Genomic DNA, 20,524 nt, shown 5'->3' with positions numbered 1-20,524 from the left:
GTGGATACACCAGCTGTCCCTTCTATGCTCGGTGGCCATTCGAGAGGCTTTTGGGGTTATATTGGCTATTAGGAATAGCACTGCTCTGAGCATTCTAGTGCGCATCTTCAGGTGCCCACACATATCTCTGCAAGTGGAGTTGCTGGGTTGCTGACAAGCCACAAGGTGGGAGATACTTCCAAACTAGTTTCTAAGGTGGTGACCAGCACATACGCCCCTCCAGCAGTGTTTGGGAAGCCCACCAAGGCTTGGTGGAGGGGAGCAAGGTGTCAGTGGGGCTTTTAGAAAGTCCCCCTGGCTGAAGATCTCTGACCCCAAGGCTCCCTCTGATGTCTCCAGTGGACCCACCTCAAGCCACAGGCCTCTATCCCGAGGATATAGGGCCATCCCGTGAGATGGCCTCCCTGACCCCCAACACCCAGGGAAGCTGGTCGCCCATGTCAAGCTGACACACGAGGACACAGGAGCCAGAGGGGCCGCCATGGTGGCCTCCATCTGTGACAGCTCTGGGCAGTGGGTAAAGCAGTCCCCAAGGAGACTGGGGTCCTACCTCTGGCCTTGCCTGTCTGTTGTGGGACCCCTTCCCCATCCGGGAGGGAGGAAACCCTTCCCCATCTGGGCCTTGGTTTCCTCCCTTGTGAATCAACAGAGTGTCAACCTTACCAAGTCTCTTGCCTCTCCACAGCCTGAAGGCTGTATTGTAGACTCTACTGGGGTGGGGGGTGGGGGTAACATCAGGAGGCCCTTGGAGAGCTCAGTGGGCTTCCTGATTTCAGGACACACGTCAGCTGGCCAGTTTTCTTCATCTTGTTAACAGAATGCCTTCACTGTACCGTCCATTGGTCACTCATTTGTTTGTCCATTCATCCCTCCGGCCATCACTGACCTTACTGGCCTCTGAGGAGAGGAATGAGGTAGACCTCATTCCTGTTGTCCCAGAGCTTTGCCCAGGGAGGAGACTGGCCTCCAGAAAGCTGGAGAAGACACGGTCAGCCGGACCCCAAGCCCCTGGGAGGTGAACGAAGAAAGGAGGGGCAGGCCTGGGAGGGACCCGCGGAGGCCCCTTGAGCAGAGTCTCGAAGCCAGCCAGGCTTTGAAAGACTGGGAAGTCAGGGATGGGGCTCCGAGCAGAGCACCGGACACGTCCCAAGGCCGGGACCTGGAATCCTGGACCAGCTGCAGCACAGAGGTGTGTGTGTGTGTGCGTGTGCGTGTGCGTACAGGTGCGCTGCAGCTGCTGTGGTGCCAGGCTTTGTAGGGGCGGACCTCGGTGCTGGGGCCGGGGCCGGGCCTCTAACTTGAAGCTCAGGAGTTAGGCCCTGGCTGGGGAGGTGGGGAGCAGCGTCCAGTTTCTGGGATGGCCCCACTAGGATGGGCCCGCCCAGCCTTCACAGATGCCAGAGGAGCCCAGGCAGGCAGGCTCTGGAGGTCAGTGAAGCCGGCGAGGGCCGCCTGCCACATTGGCTCGGAGCTCACCATGCCCTCTGGTCTGTCCCACAGGACTCGCAGTGCTGTGCTCGGCCTCGTTGGACCGCGGAGGCCACCGCCCTCTTCCCACCTCAGCCTCCTCTTCCTGACGCCCTTGGCAGCCTCGAGTCCTGGTCGTCCGCAGAGGCCCCAGCAGGTGAGCAGGACGGGCTGGCGCCGTGGGGCCCGGGGAGCTGGTAGCTGGGCGGGAGCTTATTTCTCAGTTTTCACTTCTTCCTTGGTGTCCTCCTCTCAGAGGCAGCCAGGCAGTGGCGGCGGTGGCTGCCTGGCCTGGGACTTTGATGTTAGGCGCCATGCAGCCTTAGGCGGGCCTCGTCCCTGCACGGCCGGGGCCCTGGCCCTCCCATCTGTACTGGAGAGCAATAGTGGTGGGTGCGCTGATGTGCTGGGCACCTCACTGTGTGCCAGGCACCGCGCGGAGCCCCGTGTGGTTGTCAGCTCTTTTCCACCCACACACCAGCCTGAGAGGCAGGTGCTCATATCCTGTCCATCGTATATAGGCTTGTGGTCCGGAAGCAAGTTGCCCGAGGCCATGTACCTGGCTGAGCCCCCGTGGGGTTCACCTATGGGTCTGTGTGACTCCAGTGCCCCAGTCCCTCATCCCTGGACGGCTCCATCCCTGGCCTTGCCCACCTCTGCTAGCCTCCTTGATGGAACTGAGGCCATCATGGGGTCTTCAGAAGTGCCACGTCCTCAACTCAATGCAAAGGGAGGGGACTTTTACAAGGTAACAGTGGCTGCAGTTTCCTGGGGTCATGGTTTGTGGATGCGACGTGACAGGAATCAGGCCTGGCCTCTGGGGTCCCCGCGGTGGTACCTTGGGCCCCTTCTAGAGGGGAGCATGCTGGCTGGGTAAGGTTCTCTCTCCCCTCTGCCTCCCTCGTTTGCTTCCCTAGCTTTTATCAAGCCCTTACTGTATGCCAGGCCCAATGTCAGGCCCTTGGCTATAGGGGGAAAGGGCTGATCTCATTCTGTGCCCTGGCCGGGAAGCCGGGAAATCACAACCCATGTTGTGCAAGCCCCGTACCAGTGGAGTGGACAATATTGAGAGGTTAGACGGGGGCGTTCTGTGGGAGGTAACCCAAAAGTAAGGAGACAGGAGCAGGGCATGGGTAGCAGAGCCTGGCAGGATGGGGGATGAGGTTGGCAAGGGGATGGGAAAGCTGTTAAAGGCCACAGATGCCAGAATGGAGAACTGGAGCCCAAGGGCGGGTGAGGTGGGGTACAGGTGCATGGAAGGTTCTGAGTGAGAGAGGCCTGCATTGGAGAGGCTACTGGAAAGGCCCTGCTGAGAGCAGGGAGACTCGGAGGACTGTCCAAGGGCGCAACAAGAGATCGGATGCCTCAGGTAGGGCCGGAACGGAACAATGGGCAGAGAGCGGGAGTGAGAACAGAAGACACTGAGGCAGGGAGGTTGCAGGACGGCGGTGGGGCAGGAGGGCAAGAAAGCTGCCCTGGTGTGGGGTGGGGGTTAATGAGAGAGCTCTGAGGGAGTGTGGGGAGGCTGGGGTCCAGGAGGGCTTCTGGGAGGTGGTGGACCGGCTGTGGCCCAGTGGGTGTCTGAGAGGGCCCGAGATTTTCGTGAGGAGGAAGATGATTTGGGTGGTGTTATCATCACACGTGGGCCCGATGTCTCATCTACAGGTATTGATAGAAGTTCCAGGGGATTCTCCAAACCTACAGTCCAGGGATACAGGTGTGACTCCCACACTCACAGACTCACGTGTGCTTATAAGCCTGTCCATGCAGTCCCAGGGTATGCAGATGTGCGTGCACACCCACGCAGGAGTGGTTGTGCATGCACAGGTGCATGCAGTGATACACAGCGGAGCACACATGTGCAGACATGACTCATGCATGAGACAGATATGCACATGTGCACACGGGTAGACGTGCATACACGTGCACACTCCTGGACATGCATTCACAAACGACTGTGTTGATGCCCAGATAGATGGGCCCGGGCTTTCATGACGCACGCGTTCCCACGCACGCGCACAGGATGCTCTCCCGAGCGCACACAAGGAGGGGTGTGCCCCGAAGAGAAGGAACGTTTGGGGCCCGGTAGCTTCTCAGTGGCCAAAGCTTCCGTGGCACAGGGAGGCGTCGGTCTGCCTGGTGTGGAGGGTTAGTTCACGTGTGGGAAGAATCTGGGAGGGGCGTCCAGCAGACAGGCGGGAGGTGAGGAGAAACTTGCTGGGTTGCTTTCAAGGGACCGAGCCGACCGAGCAGAGAGCCCAGCTCTTGGAAAGTCCCAGAGAGGTGGAAGTTTTGTTCACTAGCCCTGCGCCCCCCCCCCCATCCATAAGAATCTACTAGGATCTTGACCCTGCGTAATTTGCAAGACAAAAAACAAGAGACTCATTCATAAATGATTATGGATTTCAGGACGGCGGTGGCGCAGCGTGTCAAACTGGGACTGGGTCCTGCTCAGCTCGGGGCCCCAGGGTGCTGCCCACGGAGCCAGCAGCCCGCCCCAGCCATATTAAACGTCTGGATTGAGGGATCAAGTGCCAGCTGAGTTTGTGGGCAGTGTCCACCAGCAGCGTACCAGCCCAGAGGCCTCGGTCGAGTCCCCGTCACCTCCGGGAGTGCTGTCTGCCAAGGGGAGAGGTGTGGCCCTCCTGCCAGCAGCCCGGGATGCTGGCTTCCATGCGGGTGGGATTATAGCCCTCCCGTAAGGCAGTGATGTCCAGGGATTCCCTGACTGCTGGGTCCTAGTTTCTCTGCGCTTTGCCAAATCCACCAAGGACAGAGGTGGTTGGGAGGGTCTGCTCTGTGTTTTGTTGGCAGAGTCTTTTGCCCGATTGACCTTTGCCTGCCCGTCTCTGCTTGGCAAAGCCACTCCTGTAGGGAAGCTGCTGTGGTGCCTTCTGTGACCCCCGCCCCTCCCTCCTGACCTTTGCCGGGGGGACCCTTCTGGGAGCTGCCGTGACCTCTTGTGCTGTAGACTTATCTACAGTGTGCAAAGCTCTTTCACACTCCATCAGACCACTGGACAAGCCCTTGCGTGGCCCTGTGCTGCTTGCCAGATGGAAAACTGAGGCTCAGAGGTGCAGCCCCTGCCTGAGCACCTAGACTGCAGGCAGGCCCACAGCAGACCGGGGCGACAGAAGCAGGGCCCTGGCCTCTGCTCTGGCATGGCTTCTCATTTCAGCATTCTGGAAGACTGGCTTTTCCCCCCTGGGAAAGAGCTCCGGCCTCCAGCCCAGTAGAGACCCCAGAGGTGCCCTGGGGTGCTGACGAGGGCCTGCTGGAGCTGGAGGTCTGGCCAGCTGGAACAGGCCAAGCCCCAGCCCTGCTCCTCCCGGCAGGTGACCTGGCCCAGCTCCCGCAGCCAGGCGGCCTGGAGCCAGATGCATGTGGTTCCGAAGCTCAGGCAAGTCCCCACATCAGCCAGAGAGGTGAGAAGGCCCCGAGCTGGTCTGGGCTGTACCAGCCAACAGAGGCTGGGCACAGCCAGATTAGTGGCTTGCCCTCTCTGTGCCTTATTTCCTTATGGTTAGAATCGGGGTAATGATAAGACAAGCCTCACTGGGGTGTGAGGAACTCGGGGAACTAAGCCACGTGAACCTTTGCCACGGCGCCTAGAACGTGGTGAGCCCTCCACCGCGTAAGGCTCGATGGTGGGTGAGCCGCTGGAGGATGGTGATTGGAGCTGACCTGAGTGCTATGGGCACATGGCGATGGCGGGGGCGGGGGGAGGCAGGGGTGTGTGACATGGTTGGTGTCATTTAAGAAAGGACGCAGGGAGACAGCAGGATTGGGGTTGGGCTGGATTCGAGTTTCATGAGGTAATCACAAACAGTTGCTGATTCCGGCTCTGTGGGCAGGGCCGTGGGTGACAGCCACACTCCCCGGCCAGCGCCTCCAGCCCTTGGTTTGTGACTTCGTGCTGCCAGCATGCACACCATCAGCTGTCAGTCAGCAGACTTCCAGGGTTACGTGGTGGGAGGCAGGTTTGGGGCTGGCTGCAAAGACCTTGACAGCGGGCCTGGCTGTGGCCACTCAGGGCCGGCATTCCCGGGTCCCCATGTGGCATGCCTGTCCGTCTTCAGCGCCAGCTGAGAATGCACACCCCGTTCTCCTTGCCTGGAATCTGTTGCCTGCGGCCCAGGCCTCTCCACCACCAGCCTCGGGAGCCTGCCCTGAGCTCACAGCCCTGACCCCGGCTGGAGCTGGAGATGGTCTACAGCCCGTAGATCATTCCTTCCCCGAGGCGGGCCACTCTCTGGGTCGGCGGGGCAGCGCTGGCAGGCGGTCTGAGCAGGACTTGGCTCAAGCCTGGGCCCCGCTGCCCACCTGCTGTGTGATCTTGAACAAGTTGCTGCCCTTCTCTGAGCACTTATATATTGGTACGTGGAACCAGAAGGCTGGGACAGGTCGGGGTTCACAGACTGCAGTGGTCTCCAGAGCTGCGACAGCCCAGCGAAACAGATTATCCTATTATACGGATAAGGAAACTCAAAGCACAGAGAGGCTAAGAAGCATATCCCGGGTCACAGAGCTGTTGGTAGAGCTGGGATTCGGGCCAGTTCTATCTGACACCATAACAGGTGGTACCGTCTGCTACAGGTACTTGCGTCTTTCCTGGTGATCCATTCACGGAGCGTGTTGAACATTTACCAGGCTCCGGTACACTGCTAGGCACTGGCTTCCAAAGCTGAAGCTGCATTGGAGACGTGAGTGAGCACAGCCCTGGGCCTGGAAGTCCCAGAGTCTCCAGTGCAGAGCACGCTAGCAGGGCACCCTCGGCGTGTGAAGGCAGCAGGATCTGGGGGGAGCAGCTCTTCCCAGGCACTAGAGGAGGCAGGCAGGGAGCATTGGCTCCAGGAGGAGGCTGGGTCCCCACTCGGAGCATAAGAATGGGGTCTTCCTGGGGTCTCTGCACAGTTGGGCAGGACTCACCCAGTGGGACGTCCAGTTGGAGAGGAAGATGCATTCAGCCACAACTGGAAGTAGATGCTGAGGCAGTTCCCAAGGGCATCAAAGGCCGGGGCCAGAGTTTGACCTTGACCCCGTAGAGAGCGGGGAGCCAAAAGGGCTGTCAAGCAGCAGTAGCAGCTCTGGGAAGGCCAGGAAGGGAGGCTGGGCTTTGGCCCACTCCCTGGGGCTCCCGATCCACCCAGAGATAGTGACAGCAGGGAGGAGCAGGGCTGGGGGTTTGTTTACTCCAGCAGCTGGATCCCCAGCTCCTCTGGGCCCTCTGCAGCACCCCAGGCACCCCTGGGGCCTCTCCTGGGCCAGGGGCTGGAACTCTTTACCAGGAGGAAAAGCCAGTCTTTCAAAATACTGGAATGGGAAGCCGCCCTGGAGCAGAGCCCAGGGGCCACCCTCTGTTACCCCCATCTGCACCCCTCCCTGATGTGGACCTGACTTTAGCCCGGGCGTGGGGTTGGAAGGGGGACATGGGCGAACCTGTTGAGTGATGTAGTACGGACAGGGAAACCCAGAGACCAGCCAGGGTCATCCAGCATCATGGTGGCAGGTGCATGAGGCCATCAGGCCAGGCAGGAGGCATTTTCCCCCAGGGGTGGGAGGGAAGGTCTGGGCCCCTCTCTGGCTCTCCCAGAGTCCAGTGTGAGCCCCGCCCGTTGGATGTGATCACCCCGTAGGTATGCAGAGCTCTCCATGCACCACAGGGGCCTCTGACCGGGACCCCCAACAGGATCCTCCAAGGACAGGCTGGGATTTGCTAAATTATGCCGCGAAGGATTCCCTGGGTGTTACTCACCACGGGGGCTCCTCCCTGCCACTGATGTTTGCTCACCTGGTTCTGTAAGCGCTAGAGTCGGTCTCCCTCGGGTCTGAAAGCCACACACTTGGGGTGAAGACAACCACGCCCATGCCCTGTGTCCCAGGTCCCAAGCCTCAGTGACCTTGCGAGGAGAGAGCAGATACTGGGTGTGTCTGCAAGAGTGGCATCTTTATTTGAAGCCTAGCATCCCAGCTGCCCCGGGGAGGAAAAGTCTTTAGAGATTGTTTGGCTCCGTGCCTCATGGTACAGATGGGGAAACTGAAGTGTGGCCCAGTGTGGCGCTCCATGCTTTCAGCTGGGCCCACTGCCACCCTCAGTTCTTGGGAAGCATGAGAAGGGCAGACCCTGGCAAGGCCCAGGACCTGCAGTGTGGGGTGATGACCTGGCCTCGGGCCAGGACCAACCCCCAAGGGCCCAGGGGCACAAGGATTAGGGGCCTGGGAAGTTCTGAGGGTCTGCAGAGATCCGCCCAGAACCGGGACATGAGAACTGCATAGGGCACCCTCAGCCCTGGCCCTGTTAAGCCTCTTTTGTGTTCTACCTCCTGTAATCACCACCTCCTGCCAAGGCCTGTGACCATTAGGGCTTCTCCTCCCATCTCTACCACGAGAAAGGAGTGAGCGCTAGAGACTGCAGTGGCCCAGAGGCCAGGGTGGAGAGAATGCTCCGAAGTCGGGGCCCTCTTTGAAAGCTGACAAGATACAGGGGTTGGGAAAGGACAGTAAGGCACGGGAAACCAGGGACCTCTTGTGTCCCTTGTCAGCCCCCTTGGCCGAGCCACAGGGTACCCAGCAGCTGCAGATCTGTGTGGTATCCAGAAAAAAAACGCCTGGGTTCCAGAGGACTTTGGGGTCAAGGAGGGCTTCCTGGAGGAGGTGGGGCTGCAGCCGGACCCTGGAAGAAGGGTCGTGACTGTGAATTGAAAGCATTCCAAGCAAAGGGACCAGCTGGGCCAAGGTCCTGAGGGGGACACACAGGGTGGGGGTGGGGGCTGGTCTGCGGGGCTGGATGGAGGCCTGAGCCTGGGCAGTAAAGGAAATGGGGTGGACATGCCCCCTAGAGGCCAGATGGCAGAAGAAGGGAGTTTGCACTTGGCTTCTAACTTGCTAAGTCCCTGAGCAGACTCCTGCCCCACTTCTGTGCCTCAGTTTCCCTCCGATCTCCCTGGAGTGCCTTAGTGGAAGGGTGTGGGCAGGTGCCAAAATCCTAGGCTCCCTGGGAGCTGGTGGCCAATGGCGAGGATGCTGCTGCAGGACCCAGGGCTTCTCTTTGGCTGGGTAGTGTTGACCTCAGACTCCAGGGGTTTGTGAGGAGTCCCCCCTAATCTGGCAGGATGGGGCACGGGGCCCCCTGGGGCGGACCCCCTAAGGGCTAAGGGTCTGGCTTCCAGAGGAGCCCCCAGAGCTGAGAGTCCGTGGGGTGGGCTTCCCCTGTCCTTCCTATGGCCAACGGCCCCTTTCCTGCTCTCAGGCAAGGGGGGGGTCCATCCGGAAGGTTGGAGGCCAGCTCGAAGCTGGTGACTGTTTGAGTCCTGCAGCCGGCAACAGGCCTGTGATGTGCTGTGGGCGCTGCGCCTGGTGCTGCCCCGAGCGCAGGGCCTCCGCGGAGCCCCGGGCTGAGCCCGGCTTGTTTGCTGGGCCTCCACTGACCCACGGCGGCCTCCCTCACCCTCTGCTATCAGCGGGGTGGCGGCCACAGGCTCTTGGACACCTAGTACCCGAGATTGCGCAAACCTCTCTAGCAGTTTGCACAGCAGCCAGCTCAGGCCCCGTCATCCCGGGGCCGGCCAGGGTTCCCGCTCAGAAGCCCAGAACTCTCTTCTGCAGGAATACGGCAGTCACCCACGGCAGGAAGGGCAAGCCACCCTCACGCGAAGCCTCATCGTGACCCTGCCTCCCATCACCCTCGTAAATAATGAAATGGTGGGCTTTGTGGGGAGGCCTGTTTTGCAGAAACTGCAGTCTGGGAGAGAAGGCAGGAGTTTGGGCCAGCATCGCGCACACAGGCACGCCAGAACGCAGACCCGGGTCCTAGCGCCTCGGTCAGGCTCTTCTGGGGAGCAAGCCCGTGTTGCCTGTTTGCGGCCAGGAGGCTGATGAGCCAGGGCCTTCTAGGAAGAGGAGGTGGAGGATGGAGGACCCAGCCCGGGGGCCCAGGGGCCCAGGGGCCGAGGAGCAGAGGACCGGGACGCCCGTCACTGTCGCTCTTCCTTAGCTCCAGCGGCTCTAATTGGCTAGGCCTGTCAGCGTCCTGACATTTACCTGGTGGGGAGGAGGGCCTCCTTCCTCTTGAATCAAGATGCTAAAAATAACCAGGCCCAGCTTCCCAGGGCCCCTGCCCAGCGAGCGCCTGCCTGCCCACCTCGGCGACCTTTTTCCTGGGTGCTGCGAGCTAATTGCTTTGTGAGCTTGCAGCTCCTTGTGCAGAAGGCTTCCTGGGGTCACGGCAGGGATGGCATTGCACGCTCGGCTCCCAAGACCGAAGAGGCATTGGGGCGTTGGGACCCTGCCTGAGCCCCGGCACTCACCCCCTCTTTTCCTGGGTGCAGAACCCTTCCGGGCTGGTCACCCTACCCCTTCATGCTTGGGCCCCCTCCTTGAGCTGCCGGAGTTTCTCCTGGGCAACCTCAACTCTAGGGGGAGGGGGGCTGTGCCCCTCATCCTCAGAGCTACCTGGTGCTCACCTCAAGTCCTAACACGATGGTCAAGCTGTGTCCTCCTGCCCTCACGCTGCCTGTTCATCCTGTCACGTGAGCAGCCAAGAGGAGCCCAGACTTTGGAGCTGGCCCCATGCAAATCCAGCTGTGCCACCTTAGCGAGTCTCTGAGCCTCTCCATATTCTCCTCTCAGAAGCGGGCATCCTGAGTGGTGGTGTCATGTTTTTGTATGAATGAAATGAGGTAGTTTGCAGAAAGTACCAGCTCAAAAGAGGTGGGCCCCCTCGGTCCCTAGGAAACATGAGTACCTCTGGGGGCTCCGCTTTCTCTTACGAGGTATGTGTAGACCCTCGTAGCCTAATAAATTTAGTTGATGTGTTTGGACCAAGAGGGGAAGGTCTTGACCCAGACTAGGGACCCGGGACTCAGCCTCCCTGAGGACGGGGGTCCCTCGCCTGTTCCTTTGTACGCCCCTCCAGAGCGACCCACCATACTTGCCCCACCTGTGTGTTTGTCCCGTCCTTGCCCTTGGGTCAGTGGAACCAGAACTGTGTTGACCCTGGCCTGCGGGTCCCCAGCAGTGGTGTCAGCCCAGTGGAAACAGAAGTGGTTTGGGGGCTCTGGACTTGCCAGTGGGAGAACCTGGGCCAGTGGCTGAGCTCCTCTGTGTCTCGGGTCCTCCCATGAAAATGGGGGGCGTGATGGGCCTTGCCCCAGAATCACTGTGACATTAAATTAGCACATATGCATGGGGCTTAGACTGGGGCTGGGGCAAGAGCTCAGTGCGCATTAGCCGGTCCTTGGGGTAGTCACATAGCGGGGACAGCGAGTGGCAGTAGCCGCAGCCGCCTGCCATTTGTTGAACGGTTGGCGTCAGATGTGGCGTTGGGTGATGCTGAGCGCTTTACAACATTGTGTAATTTCATCTTCGTGACAGCTGTACACAAGGTGTTCGTACAAGCTCTGTGTTCCAGATGAGGAAACTGAGGCACGGGGGGGGAGGGTCACATACAATCCGAAAGTGGTAGAACTAAAAACCTGAATTTAGATTCAGCCCTGCTTGGGTGCCCAGCTGTTAGGGTTTGCCTGGGGCCACCCTGGTTTTAGTGCTGCAAGTTCCATGCCCCACACACCTCTCCGTTCCAGGCACAGCAGGACAGAGGACCATGCCAGCCCCATGTAGGTCCTGAGCACCCCCCAGTCCCTGTGGACCACCTCTGTGACTCTCGGGGTGGCTGGTGCACCTGCTTCCATGGGGCCCCTTCCCCCACCTCATAGAGCCCTCTTCTAGACCCATGCTCCTTGCCCATCCCCCACAGCCTGGCCGGAGTCCCCCCCCCCAGCCTGCCCCCCAGTCCAGTCCAGCTGTTTCTTCTCCCCCCTCCCATCTGCCAGCAGGGGGCTGCGGCTGTCCCCCACCAGGCTTCCCTCTCCCCCTGTGCACCCAGAGCCCTGGTGCCCCTGCTTCTGACTTTCTAGAGATGCTCCTTAAAAGTGGGAAGGCAGAGGGAGCCCCCACCTCCAGCCCCCGCCTGTGGCCTGGCGAGATTGCACGGCCTTCCTTCCGGTGAATTGATGGAAGCGCTGCTGACAAAGGAGAAAGGTCAGCAGGGGGACAGAGCCGAGGTGGTGGCAGCCGGGCCCCAGTGCCCCTCCCCCAAGTTAGGGCTTCCTAGGGGGCGGGGCCCAGGGCTCCTCCGGATCCTGATCGATTCCTATTGACTCGGGCAGCCACTGGTCCAGCATAGCACCCGAGCCCCCAGAGGCCGGGCAGAGGCACCCAGGTCATCCTTGATGCCCATCCTCCCACCCGACACTCAGTTGGAGCCCCTGACCCATCTCTGGACCTATGTCCCCCTCATCACCCCCACCTTCTGTGGGCTTTGGGGTCCCACCGGCTTCTTGCCTCGCAGTTACTCCACCCTGCCCGGCCCTCTGCTGCCCTCCCTGGGCTACCCACTGTCACCGGGGATAAAGTCCAAATTCCGAAGCTGACATTAAGGTCCTTCTGGAGCTCCGTGAGGCTGCCCCAAGCTGCCAGGCCTCCGCTGGAGGACTTCTGCCTGCCCGTGCCCTCCCCGGCCTCACACAGGGCTGAGCCCCTCACAGCCCTGTTTCCCTGCTTGGCTGTGTCTCTCCCGCAGACGTGTCCTTCCAGGGCCTGCCCAGGACCCCTGGCCTCTGGGGGAGGTGAGAAGAGGTCATCTGTGACGCAACAGAGCACCCTGAGTGCCAGGCTGGCTCTGCTCCCGGGGCTCAGCCTCACCCAGGCTGCAGGGCCAGGCCTGTAGCAAGAGCCTGCGACCAGGACGCTGGCCCCATACATACCCTGACCACTCTAGGCCCTTCGTCAGACTCCCTCCTGAGCCATCCTGGGCGCCTCATGCCCTAGCTTCGGTGGGGGGGAGCCATCTGTCTCCCCGGTTCACGTGGAGGCTAAGCCCCAGTGAGGGCAGGAGGTACACTGGATAGTGTGCAGGCTCTGGGTTCTGACCCCAGTTCCATCACGTGCTAGCTGTGTGACCTTGGGCGGTCACCTAACCTCTCTGAGCCTGAGTGGTACCATGTGGGGGATATGGGTAGTAATGGTCCCTCCTTGACTGGGCAGTGAGAGTCACTGTAATGACAGGTGTTGAGTATTTTCAGGGCCCCGAGGATCAATAAAATCTGTCTCATCATGACCATTAGAGTGGGTGGCTACCCTACTCCTGAGTTTAGGGGCCTGCCCTCCAAATGGGCTCCTCCTGTTGTTTGAAGGGACCTTCCCTTTCGGCCCCCTCATGGTCCCCTCTTTGCCCTTCATCTTGGCTCCCCCACACCTCCTAAGACCCCAGGCAGCCCAGACCTCCCTGGCTTCATGCTGTCTCCCGCGCATGTGCCTCGCCCACCTGCCTGCACAGGATGCCTCCGGAGCGGGGGCCAGGATGTAGTACCCATTTCCCCCGCGGCCCCTCGCAGGTGCCTAGAGCACGTAGGTGCCTAATAAGAGTTTGTTGGGTTGATCTGATGCTCGCCAAGCCAAAGTCACCTCTAAGAACAACACAGCCACCAGCAGCTGGCCTCTGGGTTCACCTGCAGGCTGCCGAGGGGCATTTCCGCGAGCGGCCGTGAGCTGCCTCACCCCGGGTGACGGTGACGGGTGACAGCGTCTGCTCGCTCTGGCCTCCTCTGAGCAGTTTGGGGGAGCCGGGGAGGAGCCTGGGGTGGTGCTGGGGTTTGACCGCCGCATTGGAAGGTGCTTCAAGGCTGGTGCCTCTCCCCATCCTCTGGGCTGTTTTGTTTGCCTAGGTCTCCTCCCCACCCCCATGGTTTTCTGTTAAATTGTGTTATTATATTTAAACAAATCAATTCCACTGCAGAGTTTTCCTGTCCTAATGATGAGTTTGCAGCACAAATGCCATTGATTTTTCACAGCCCTGAAAACCAGCTGATGAATAGCACCAGGCTTGTCTTTGGAGAGGCACTTAGGGCAGCTCCATGCTCCCTCTTGGCTCCCCCATTTGCACTGTCCCCCGTCACGACCCCACCCCAGCCTGAATTTTGGGGCTGTGCGACAAAAGGACACCCCCGCTCTGGCGCCGCCAGGGGTGGAATGTCACCGCAAGGAGCCGGCCCCTTGTGCTGGTAAAACAATCACAGTAGAGATTTTTATTGATTTTGGCCGAAGGCAGGAGCCCGACTTCCAGGGCAGAGGAGTGGTGCGGTGTGATCTTTGTCTTCCCTTACAAGTTCAGAGCTCGGTCCCGAGTGACGGCAGATCCTGGCTCAGGCACCATTTCCAGACCCGGATGATGGGGCTGCGTTTTACAGGGGTGGCCTAGAGGCTGGCGAGCCGGCCAGGCTGGGGAGAGGGAGGCTCCCCTTTGTGAAACCCTTCGGAAGTCGAGGTCCCTGCGCAGGGCTTTGCTGCCAGGGGCTCATCTGGGCTTTTCCATGGTCCCAGGTCTGGGTGGGCAGGAGGTATTATCACTCCCAGTTTAGAGATGGGCCGCCTGAGTCAAGGATGGGCACGAGAGGCGGGGAGGGGCTGCTGGCCCTCTGCAGCGGGGCTCCCCAGGCCCTGAGTGATCCCGTCTGTCTGTCTGTCTGCTGCGTGGGTAATGACGGGAGGGTCCTCTGACTGCCTGACTGCCGGCCTTTTTGCCGTCCCGTCACCTGCTCCAGGGCTTTCTGACCGTCGGCTGGGAGGGCTAGCTAGGTGGTCAGCATGCGGCGGGCCACACACAGGCCTGGGTTAGGGCAGGAAGGAGCAGCAGGGACTGTGGCAAATGAGGGGGCTGCCTCACCTAAACCCCGAAAAGCAAAGGTTTTCATAACCCCGTGCCCATCAGACTACACGGGGTGGGACTGTGGGCCGAACTGGTCACTGCCTGCCCCCTATCCTAGTAGAGGCCTTTGTTTTGGAGACAAGGATGTGTGGCCTGGCATTGGGAAGGGTTCCTCAAGGTCACGGCGCAAGGCCACAGGCTAGGATTTGAGCCGGGAGGGGGTGGGGCCTCTGGCAGTGCTGCCGCCCCTCCCCCGGCCTTGCTGAGGCTACCCCAGCAGGCAGGTTAGGGGGCAGGGCAGGGTGCTCTGGTCTAGCACAGACGGGCCCCTCACTCACTCGGGAGCCCCAAGACTGGCCCAGAGTGCCCCCCCCTTTCCTGCCCTCTCGGAGCAGTCCCCCGCCCTCCCCCCTGCAGACGAACCTCCTGTCCCTTATAATCAGGTTAGCCTCCTGCTCTGTGCTCACTCAGCTGAGCTGAACCAGCTGCCTCTAATGGCCTGTGGCCCTCCCCCTCTCCTGGCTCGGGGTGGGGGAGGGGAAGCTGAGACCCCAGCTGGGAGTGGGAAGGGGCCACCCCACTCCCTCCTTTCGGACCTCTCCTTGGCTACTAGGACTACCTCCAAACCCTTACTCAGCCTGGCACCCAGGACCCGCTGCAATGAGGCCCTGCTGATTTCTTCAGCCTCCACAGCCCCCGTACGCTCTTTCCAAGAGTCACAGGAGGCTCTTTGCCACCTTCCCATCTTTGCCCATGGAGGCCCTTTTGTTGCTTCCCACCTTCTCAGAAAACTCCTGTGCACCCTTCAAAACCCAGCTCTTATCTGTTCCCCTGGGCTGCCCCCTCCCAGGACTCCTGCCTCCTCTCTGCTCCCCTTGAGTACTCCACTGGTCTGAAATGTACTCCCAGTGTTTTGGGTACTTAATTCTGCACCTGGTTCTCCTGAGTTCCTGGAGCAAAGAGGGAATATTCTAGAAGAATATGCCTCTGGGCACAGGACTGAGAATGCTCAGTGAGGGAAGAGCAAAGAAGAGAGAAGTAGGGACCAGGGGAGGGAAGGAGACAGGAGTGCACACAACAGCTGTTCCCAGCCATGCCCCCCCCACCCCCTGCTCCCCCCCCCAGCTCCAGCCTACTTCCTGTCAGGGAGGCCATTCCCAGTGACACATGCAGGGCCTGAAATAGACACGTGGGGGCCTTGGCGGGGCACTTCCACGGCCTGGCACTAAGCACCCCTCCATTCCTTGGGCATTGAAGCTCCTCTTTTCCCAGCGCCCTGCCCCTGCAGCCAAGACCCTCTCCCCCAGCAGTACCCAGGCCTTGTCCCTCGGTTCCTGCTAACTTTGTTTTATAAATAAACTATATAAATAGGCCCCTCTGATTCCTCGGAGCACACAACGTTTAAGGACTGGGGCACGGCTGCAGGCATAATTGTACTACCAAATCCATCAGCTGCCTAATTACCATTTATTTTGCATTTATTTCTGCTAATTAAAAAGAGAGAAACTCCTAACAACTTTTACGTAAATACTATATTTGTTCTATGTAAAGATGGGATGCTAATTTGCTGGTGATTAGCTGATTATCTAATTTTGTAGCTGTCACACAGGATGGCCCTGTCTCCCCTTGGCACCCCAGAAGCCACTCGAGGCCCCCAATCAGGGATGGGAGCGACAGGTCAAGGGAGGTCTCCGTAGGTGGTTAGAAGGTCTGTCAAAGGCCCAGAGGTCAGCAGGAGCACCACGCATCACCACGGTTCAGGGAGGCTCAGAGGAACCTTTGGCTCATCTGCTGTTTCTGTACAGATGAAGAAGTTGAGGCCCAGAGAGGTCTAGCATCCCCCAGTAGGGCTGTCTAGAGATAGACCCCTGCCCCAGGTGTTTGGGCTTCCCCTCTAGTGCTCATCCGGCTGGATGGTGCTAGTGTGCGGAGGAATTTGCAAGGAGATGGCTTTATCTAAAGCTGAGAAATATCTGGACCAAACTCCAGCCCCAACAGAGAAAAGATGTTGGCCTGGCCTGAGCTGATTGCCAAACCAAACCTTCCATGCACCCTTCTGGAAACTTATGCCTCCTCCCAGCCCCCCATCAAGCACAAGCCTCTTGTTTCCACAGCCCCCTGAGCACCCCTCCAGAGACTTGCCCCCCCAAGCCTTGGCCAGCTTCCCCAGGACCTGCTGGCCCGCAGCGCCGGGCTTCCAGCACTGTGGGCTACCAGGGCCTGTGTGAGTGTCTGAAATTCAGATCTTAATGTTATGTATTTATTTTCACGGGAATTAGAAAAAAAATATAATATAGCAAACCCGTGATTTCACAAGACAGTATTGCTTGGAATGAGGGTGAGTAAAAAGAAAGTGATTTTAAATAACAACACTTAAATAATTTAGGTGCAACACAGATGTGGCTTAAAGTACCTAGCAACTGAAGGAGGGGACGTGCTCCTGGAGGGTCTGAGAACGCGGATCAGGCGGCCAGGCAGGCAAGGCCAGGGTTGGCAGTGGGGACCCGAGGTCAAGGTTGGCTAGTCCCTGGCCTGCGGGCCACCACTTCCCCGTCCCACACCCAGGCCAACGGTGTCCCTGGGTCATGCCTTTCTTTCCCTGCCCTGCAGTTGGTAGGAGTTAAGCCACCACAGAGGAATCATTTGGCCCCAGAAGCAGTTTTAAAGGACTCTGTTTCAGGGAGTCAGACTCTGCTCCATCTTGCACAGAGTGACCAGCTGTGGGTAGGTGCCTTTGTGGGGACTTTCTGGCCAGCCAGCTCCCCAGGCCTTGGTGGGTGAGACCCCGGCTGACCTCCCACTCTCTTTCTTCTTAGACCGTCTGAAAATGGCTGGTTCTAGATAGAGATGCAGAATGACCAATGAGGCCAGATGTCCTCTGGGTGGCCAGAGAGGTCAGGACCATAGTTGGCGTGGCCCACTGGAAGTCTAGGAGACCAGAGACCCAGTCCTGGCCACTGCTTTCTAAAGCCTCGGTCTTTCCCTCTTGTAAAACGGGAGACAGTTGTGTTCCCCTCTTGGGGCTGCTGAAAGGGTGCCGAGGGACATATGCAAAGCATCCCTCCCTCCCGGGACGGGGATGGGCTCCGCACAGCTGGTGGTGAGCCCAGTCACCCCCCCCCCAGTCACCCGCCTCCGCCGCCACCATGTCTATGTGAGGTGACTGCCGCCAGAGATCTCCCGCTCATCTGCCCTTTATCGCCCTGCACACAATCAGGGGAAGCCTGGAAGGCTCGGGGGCGCAGGCAGATGGAAAACAGGGAGAAGAAAACAAAGGGCCTGCTCCAAGGAGGCCAAAAGGCAGGGCTGTGTCCTCCGTCTGCTGCAGCCTGGCCAGCCCAGCCCCTCCCATCAGCACCAGGCCTTGACCACCCCCGGGGCTGCTGGCAACCTGCCCCACCCCTCCAGAGACCAGCTTTAGACCTCACATGGGGTCGTCACTCCCTGGGTGGCCCCAGGGAAGCCACGTTTCTCGTGTCTGTAAAATGAGGGAGTTGGACAGCGTGCTATGAGATCTTCAGCCAAGCCCACTCCTCACCCCCGCCTGGGGGTCTCTTTGGGTGGGCCCAGCCCATCTCTGGGACACCTCCCCAGCCCCAGGAAGTCCAATGTGGTGCCCATTTCTGCCCACCAAGAGGGCCCCAGCATGCCCTGAGCAGAGCGGGGAAGTAGGGGTAGGGTTTACTGTCAAGGTTTGTGCGGGATGAATGCATGCTTTAATCAGAGGGGACTTCACTGCTGCTGTCGGACGGAGCCTCTGAGTCGGAGAAAAGTGTCGCGGGCCCTCCAGAGTGGGACCTGAGAGCGGTGGTTTGAGGGCTCCTTCCTGCACCAACACCAGGCTCTCTGGGGTCACCTCTCATCTCTGTGACCTTGGACTGGTTTCTTAACCTTGCCCTGGCCGTGCCCTCATCTGTTAAAATAGGTAGGGTACCCCCCTCGTAGGTTGTGGCGAGATTAAAGGAGTTAATCCCTGTAAAGCACTTCGAATGGCACCAGATAAAGGTCCATTAATGTTAGGTATTATTATCATTGGCAGTTGCATCACTGTTATTGATTGGAGGCGGACTGGATGGGGCACTCGGACGCCCCAGCCTCCAGGCCCCAGCCCTGCACCGCCCTGGTGAAAGTGGGAGTTCTGCTGGCAGCTGTCGAGGTGGGGCAGGGCAGCTGGGTGCTGGCGGGAACCTTTCTGTGTGAGCAGCTCTGCTAGATGGTTCAGAGGGGCCCGGACTCCGGAGGCTCTGGGAGTTTGTCGTTATTCCTTTCCTCATTTTAAATATGGATCTGTACCTCTATATATATTTCTAAAGAGGATCCCAAAATAGGATACGCTTCAGGCCCTGCAAACCTGGGCAGCCACCCCGGCTTATTCCTGTTGCCTTTGCTGCATTTCTGCTGCCCGGCCCTGAGCTGCCCACCTCGTGGCCCCAGCAGGAAGATGACCCAGGCCTCAGGCTGGAGGGAACCTCACTTCTCTGCCCTGATCCACACCCCACACCCCAGGTTGAGGGAGCCCCAAGGAGAGCAAGCAGAGGAACGGTACCCTCAAGGAGAGTCTGGACATGCAGGGCCCAGAGCCCCGGCCTTCCTCCTCTTCCCCCTTCCTCTGCTCTGCGTGGGCCCCCGTAGGCAGGCACCAGGGGCCGTTGGGGTCGTGGGAAGCAGGTTGCTGAGTTGGAACAGTTACCCCTGAGGCTGTCACCAGGGTGGCTGGCTGTGTGCCAAGTCCCGGGTTTATTGCCTGGTAGAGGCCCAGGCTGGTCTCCTGCCCTCTGAGAGCTCCCGAGGTCGCTGGAACCACAAGATTCACACCTGGAAGGGCAAAGAGTGGGCAGGGGGAGGTGGTATTAAGCCCCAATGCATCAGGCATCGTAGAGGGAAGAGTCGAGAGGGCCCAGAGGTCATGAGGGCTGGACACTTGCGCAGGGCCCCCTGGAGGATGGGTCCTCACCTGGCGACCCCTGGAGGAGTAGGCACTCTGGACCCTAGCCCCTCCACCAGCAGCAGGGCCTCTCGGCCTGGGCCCTGACAGGGACATTTATAACTCACAGCTGTGCGGTCCTGAGCCCAACTGACTGTGGTAAACCGATCAGGCTTCAGGAAGTGAGTCCCGAGGCCACTCCCCACCCCGACCCCACACTCTCCTTCACCTCCTGACACCCACATCCTGTTCTCAGTGGGAGGGGCAGGCACGGGGGGGGGGTGGGGGGGGCGGGGTGTGCTGGGCTGGGGGCCCAGTCAGGGTCTGCAACCTGCAGGCAGAGCGGGAAAGGACGGAGGGGCTCAGTGAGGTCCCAGAACTGCCAAGCGAGGCCTCTGGGGTCATCAGGCTCTACCCCTCCGGGTGCACCTGGGGAACACTCAGGCCCAGAATGGCCAACCCAAAACCACAGGAGCTCGCGGCGGGGAGCATTCTGTGCTTGCAAATCTAACGGGAGAGGGAATTATGCTTTGAGCCCCTGCTGACCAACCCTGGCCTGAGGGAGCCTGGCGCAGGGGGGCCGACGGGAACCAGAGGCCTCAGGGAATGCTGAGGAAAGATGGTCTACAGTCGTCCCAGGATGGGACACCCCATCCTGGCACCACATGCTTCACAAGGCCCGGCGCCACCTGCCTAGATTCTCAAAGCAAAGTTCACGTGCGGGGAAAGAAATGGCCTCACCCAGTGCTGGGAAGGACAGTATTAAGTGTCTAGCACATTATAACTTTGACCGCCCGATAACCTCCCCTGGACTTGCTAGCAGATCCCGGGCCCCCGTTAGCCTCTACCCCTCCCCATGACTCTTTCTCCTTCTGCACAAGGGAGACGGCCAATAAACAGCAGTGAGTTTGCCAAAGCGTGGCCCACGTAACTCTGGGAACCTGTGGCAAGATCCTGGAATTAGGCGGTAGGCTCGTGAAGGTATATTGGCGATACATAAGTAGCGTGTCGGATGGGTTGTGTTGTGGATGTGATCGGTTTGGACAAGGCCAGATTTACTGAGGCAAAAAAAAAAAAAAAAAGGCTACTTGAGGTCAAGGTAAATATTAAGTCAAAATATATATATGTTGAGCCAGCGTATGGACAGGACTCAGCTGGGACCAAGAATCACGAAGGGCCAGGAGTTAGCTGGTCTTCTGAGAAGAGACGTGCGTGTAAAATGGTTCCAAGTGTTGGTCAGAGATCTGGTGAGCAGTTCATAACGAGGAAGGAATTCAGGCAGGGGTCACAGAGTGGCTTTAGAAGTGGCTGCCGGCCGGCCCTGTGAGATAATTCCCCGGAGCCAGGCACAGCAGAGAGGAGACGCTGTGGGGGCCGAGGCCAGCTAAAAATACCCCGCCAGCTTCTCCCTGTCACCCTGCCTGGGGGCC

General features: G+C 59.5%; 1 protein-coding gene across 3 annotated transcripts in view; it reads left to right on the top strand.

Annotated features, from left to right (window-relative positions):
* Window positions 1–20,524, top strand: part of ZMIZ1 (zinc finger MIZ-type containing 1) — a 230,008-nt gene that overhangs the window by 45,628 nt on the left and 163,856 nt on the right. For all 3 annotated transcript variants that reach the window (XM_055325669.1, XM_055325671.1, XM_055325668.1), the window contains exon 2: window positions 1,501–1,624. The gene's annotated coding sequence lies outside the window, so the exon portion shown is untranslated. The remainder of the gene's footprint in view (window positions 1–1,500; window positions 1,625–20,524) is intronic.

This window comes from Nyctereutes procyonoides, unplaced genomic scaffold (assembly GCF_905146905.1).
Source record: "Nyctereutes procyonoides isolate TBG_1078 unplaced genomic scaffold, NYPRO_anot_genome, whole genome shotgun sequence".
In the NCBI taxonomy this organism is placed as follows: Eukaryota; Metazoa; Chordata; class Mammalia; order Carnivora; family Canidae; genus Nyctereutes; species Nyctereutes procyonoides.
This window is presented reverse-complemented; position numbering and strand designations above follow the sequence as displayed.